General features: G+C 41.7%; 1 non-coding gene across 1 annotated transcript; it reads left to right on the top strand.

Moving 5' to 3' along the window:
• Positions 1–773: 773 nt before the first annotated feature.
• trnae-uuc (transfer RNA glutamic acid (anticodon UUC)) lies at positions 774–845 on the top strand. Its single transcript has one exon. It is a non-coding gene; the product is annotated as a tRNA-Glu (tRNA).
• Positions 846–5514: the final 4669 nt, after the last annotated feature.

Here is a 5514-nt window from a genome sequence, read left to right as displayed (position 1 = left end):
TTGACAGATAGGCTCACTGTGTCTTCGCTTGGGCTTGAACAGGAGATCACACACTGGACGCGGAGCCGATCATTTGCAATTGGGCTGTGCCGACAGACCAGGACGAGCTCTGTCGGCTCAAAAGCAGCGCAGGACCTGCAAGAACAACAGAAAGATTAGCATCCAGCGGGGGCTTCATAGTGAGCCCAAGATCTCATCAAGAATCGGCTCCAGCAACAGGGCTGGGCGCATTGTTCCATTCTCCGACCACTCTCGGTGTAAACAAGTCCCTCCTGGTCTCTGCTTGAATTGCACTTTCCTGCGTTTGCTTTGGTGTAACTGGCTTCCCCTGCATGGGCGAATGTGTAGAAGATCCTTAGTAAGTCATTGAAGAAAACCGAGAAGAGGTCGGAGTGGCCTCTGTCGTTCATCAACAATCCAGTCAGGCAGTACTCCTCTGTAAAGCGCCGTTCGTTCACATCGATTGGCTTTTTTTTGCCTTCATTCGTACAAGTAGTAAAAGCAGACGCCCCTATTCTGCCGTGACTCGGTTGCGGCTACAACGCAAAGTACTGACCACTATACGATCACGGCGAGTTACCGAGACACACGTGGCAGGGCGGAAAAGGTGTGCTCTCTTCGTGTGACATAATTCGGAAAAGTCCTGACGTTGCATTTCAACTGAGCCCCAGTATACATCGACCCTTCGACACTCTGAGTGACAACTCTCTTGCGTGTTTTCTCATATTTATGTAGTTTGCTTGCATGATGCCCGGAACAGCGGGGTTGTGTGTTCCCATATGGTCTAGCGGTTAGGATTCCTGGTTTTCACACAGGCGGCCCGGGTTCGACTCCCGGTATGGGAACGTGTCCGTTTTGCCTCCTGCTTTCCAAAAGATCAGCACCGTGTACGAAAGAGCCGCATTAAAACCGCTCGAACATGCAAAACGTGCGAGAAGAGGGGGCGCTTGTTTCCAACCGAAACTTCTCGCATGTGAGACGAGCTGATCATCGCTGTGGGAGTGTTACTCTGGTAGACAGGGCTGACCTTCGGCAATAGGATTTATACTCTCCAAGATGGTATTTGCACTTTCTGGAGAGGCGATTTTCTCCACTTCAGTAGCCCGATTTCGTCGATTGCGTGGAGAGGGCTGTAGAATGTGGCGCCGCCTTTCCTGCTCCATCCATGACAGGCGTGCTGGTCTCTGGAGAGAGAGCACGGTCCATCAGCGCACTCCAATAAAGGCACTGGAAGCAGCTGAATCGCATTGGCGAAGCTCAGCGCTGGGCCGCTGGGCACGTCTTACCACCGTTTCCGTAGTGTAGTGGTTATCACGTTCGCCTCACACGCAAAAGGTCCCTGGTTCGAAACCGGGCAGAAACAGCCTTCTTTTGTCGCCACACACAAAAGGGGATTGGGGATTCGCCTAGCGCTGTGATCGAACAGACCCACTCACCTCTTAGTGTGGCGGGATCTGCACAGTGCATGTCGCAGCGCATCCTGCTTTCACTTCAATGCGCGTCCTGATGTACCCCGGTCTCCCGCGTGACAGGTGGGGACAGGTGACAGGTCCTATACTAACGAGGAAGACATCGCTCTCTCCGACCCCCGGCATCATGTCCCGACCCACCGTGCTGGAAGCCGACGCGTGCTGTGATTCCTTTACGGAGCAGAAATGACAACCGAGGAGCCGAGAGATCATTTCAGCATTTCGCGTCTGAACGGAAAACACAGACGACCAACTCGGAATGACTTGCCTTTGACGCTAATCAAAGCGTTCTTTGTGCATCGAACAGACCCACTCACCTCTTATTGTGGCGGGATCTGCACAGTGCATGTCGCAGCGCTTCCTGCTTTCACTTCAATGTGCTTCCTGATGTCGAGTCGTGTGCCGTGCGGAGGCTCTGAAAGCGCGAGCAATGAAAAGGTGCACGGCGCTGTGGAAAGAAACACAGAGAAGTGAAAGCAAAAGGAGGTAGAAAGCTCCTGACAGCCGCTTCCTCTTCCCCCCCTTGCATTTTTCCCGTCTTGTTGTGCTAGCTGACAACGGCATGAAGAGGAAAACGGAGAAACCGTTTTTTTTATTTGAACAACAAAAATAAATATTATACAAAAAAGAGCACATGTGACGTATCAATAACATCGTCAGGGGCACGTGCTATAATCCAACTACACTTTCTGAAAATTCTACTGTCCAGACAAATGTACATGCTGATCTGCACTGAGCTGCTCAATTGAAATCCAGAAGGCAACACAGCCGCGCTCCTATACCAAGAGCCAAACCTGGACCGCCTGGGTAAAAAAAACAGGAAACTTAAGCACTTATCCATAGTGACAGCTTTTGAAAAGGAGCTCTAATATTCACAAATACGAAGACAAGGTTTAAAATACTCCATAGGTTTAAAATTCAGGAATATGAATGGTCAATTGTTTACAATTGGAGCTTTTATGTTTCGTATGATTTAGTGACTTTTTTTACAACATGTAGAAAAAAACAGCACACCTAAATGACAAAGCCTTAGAACTACAGAGAAAAACAAATTGCGTTTAAAGTAAGTTTAAAGGCTCGAGATAACAGTGCAATATAAACGCAAATGTTTGTCGTCTTTGTGGCGCTTACTTTTTGTTGCTTTATCGAATTTCATGCAGTTTATTTCTGACATAAGACATAACAAGCTTGTGTATTTATGAAAAAAAAGCAGGGCAACAATTTACGTTAAATGCACATATAGTAAATGTATTTACTCATATAATGGTGTGTTTTTTTGTCTAAAAATCGTTCATGAATGGTTTAACAGACACTTTGCATGATTAAAAAAATATATTTATGAATCTTAATGTTTTATACAATAACGTTTTATTGTGAACATCGGCCCTGTTTATCAATATCACCAGTACAGTTCTGGATTTTATTCTGCCTTCCTACGCACATATGAATTTCCTTTCACTCAACAGCTCGCATGTGTGGTACTGTAGCTTATTAGCGCCAGGGAGAAAAAGAACGTCGTTGGCTTTTAAATGATGAACCATTTGCGTTTATACAAAATGACAAAACGTTGTCGCTGACATTTGGCCATACTCTGTTTAAACACCTGTTGTTTTCTCTAATATTGGCTCCTGTGCTTCGGACCATTTATGAGAGGAGAAGACACTGAAAAAGTCGTGAGAAAGTGGATTTTACACCTGTGCCAGTGCTGTAGTGGTATCATACAGACGCCCATACAAATCCATCACAAGCTGGAAGCTCTGGAAGGCAACATAAAAGATTGCTCTGTCCGTTGGTGGATGAGGTATGCTCGTTTTTTTCAATGTAAAATGTAATGTACAAAGATCAAATTTGATTCAAAATCCACGAGAGGAAGGGAAGATATCACTTAAAAAAATAAGAACTGAATATTTGGATCCGGGACCTCATACTTATCAAATTATTAAAATAATACTTATTAAAATATCAGATTGTGTTTCTGCAACATTTCGTGCACAGGACGCCGTATTTAACAATAAAAAAACAGTCACAACGAGGGCTTTACACGCAGTCCTGGGTATTTTCCCCTTTTATATTTTTGCCACTTTATATCGAACCTGTTACACTCCCAAAAGTGCAGAGTAGCTTGTAAATAAAAATGTACAATTCACCGCTGGTATAAACAGATGTGGGCCTTGTTTGCCTTTGTAAGCATTTGTTTAAAAAATAAGTTCACAATACGTTAAAAACACAAAAAAACACAAATTTAATCATATAACGATACAAACTCAATACCAAATCATTATGCCAATTAAGTACCTATCCTTTGAAAACAGAGAACACCTTTATATCTACAAAAAAAAACGTGACATTTGTGTATACTTTTGAATTACAATGCAGGCAGAGTAGTCCTCTGAATTCAAAGATCAGATTTTGGCCAAAACAAGACAATCAGACGGGAGTTGAATTCGGAACAAGAGCCTCTGCTTCGTGGTTTATTGAGCTTTTGATCAACGTCTGAGTTAAAAAAAAATTGCTATTTCAACTCTTTGATTGAAGTACACAAGAAACACATTCCTCCAAGCCAGAGTCAAACCAGCAACCTAAGGATTCTTCATTATTGCCACTACAGTCCTCTGCTCTATCAACTGAGCTATCTGTTTCTGGCACATACTGCCCAATGTTGTGCAATGTTTTGGGTGATTTAAATCACAGTTCGACATCAGGTTTTCAACTCGTTTCCTTAGTCTTGTTTACCTTGAATTTAAGCCACGAATCAGGTTTCTACAGTATGAGCTTCTGGAGATATTACAAAATGTTTGATGGGGCATCAATCATTCCAGGCGGATATTGACACCTTTTTTTCTCGAGGGATCATATTAAACATTTCATTAGGATCGAGAGGAGGATCGCCATGAGACACAAAACAGTTTCTTTCTGTCTTTCTTAGAAAGTAGCATTTGTGCTACATTAATAATATTTTCGTGGAAATATAGAAGTTGTAATTTTTAAAACTTATATTTGAATCAAAATGTGGTTTTGAGTTAAATATTAGCGTGTTCATGGAATTAGTTTGTGTTTGTCATTACTATATATATATAGCCATGTTACCAGAATTTGTAGCTGAAGTTTAATACTTGTGTTTTTTATGATGATTAGCCATTTGTTTATTACAATATTGTATAAAATGCATAATTTGAACTATATATTTTTCAGGGGTGAATAATTGTATATTCTCAGAATAAATTTCTAGACCAAATCATTGGCTTGATTTACTAGTTTCTACAACTATGAGACCTATCTTTGATGTATAATAGACCTTTAACTATATAGGTATAATAGTCCTCTAAATGTTTCCGTATAATAAAACTCCAACCATTTATGTATAATGGACATACTGTATAATCAGAGATGTGTAATTGACGTATAATGATATACGTATATTAAAATTTCATTCTAGACCAATTACGGACCACATTTATACATCTAAGGTATGTGTTTAATCAATGTACTGTACATCAGGAAAATAAAGCATATGCTCAGTAGAGGGGTTGTCATATTTTGTCTGTTAATCAAACATAAACAACAATTATGGACAACCATTTTTTGCCAAGGTTGTGAATATTATAATGCCTTTAAAGTCACGTTTAAACTTTCTGTAAAATTAAAAAAAAACACAGAAATACAAGCGGGCACTGATTTGTGTTCACGATACTCAAATGTAACAAATCCTGCTCTGGAAATTGTCTCTTCTCCCCTTGTGAGCCACAATCCCACCAAAAGGTCTCTGTGTGTCTCTGTTTGGGAGATGTCAAGATGCTGAGCCTGTGCTGTGCTTCAGTGGCAGGTGTAGAAGACACGCTGTTGTACACGGAATGCAAATTGAGCTCCTTGGACATGAAAACTGACAGATGGTTAAACCTTCTCTCAATAAACAGGAGATCCTGTGTCCGAAGTCCTGAGGTGTCTTTCTTCCTGTCTTGTCATACAGAATGTATCATTAAGGACGACCACATATGGCTTGATTTTGTTAAATGCAAGTATTTATTTCCTTTCTTGGAACCACTTG

Source organism: Lepisosteus oculatus, chromosome 14, assembly GCF_040954835.1.
Source record: "Lepisosteus oculatus isolate fLepOcu1 chromosome 14, fLepOcu1.hap2, whole genome shotgun sequence".
In the NCBI taxonomy this organism is placed as follows: Eukaryota; Metazoa; Chordata; class Actinopteri; order Semionotiformes; family Lepisosteidae; genus Lepisosteus; species Lepisosteus oculatus.
The sequence above is the reverse complement of the archived record's forward strand: the minus strand, read 5'-3'. Positions and strand labels throughout refer to the sequence as shown.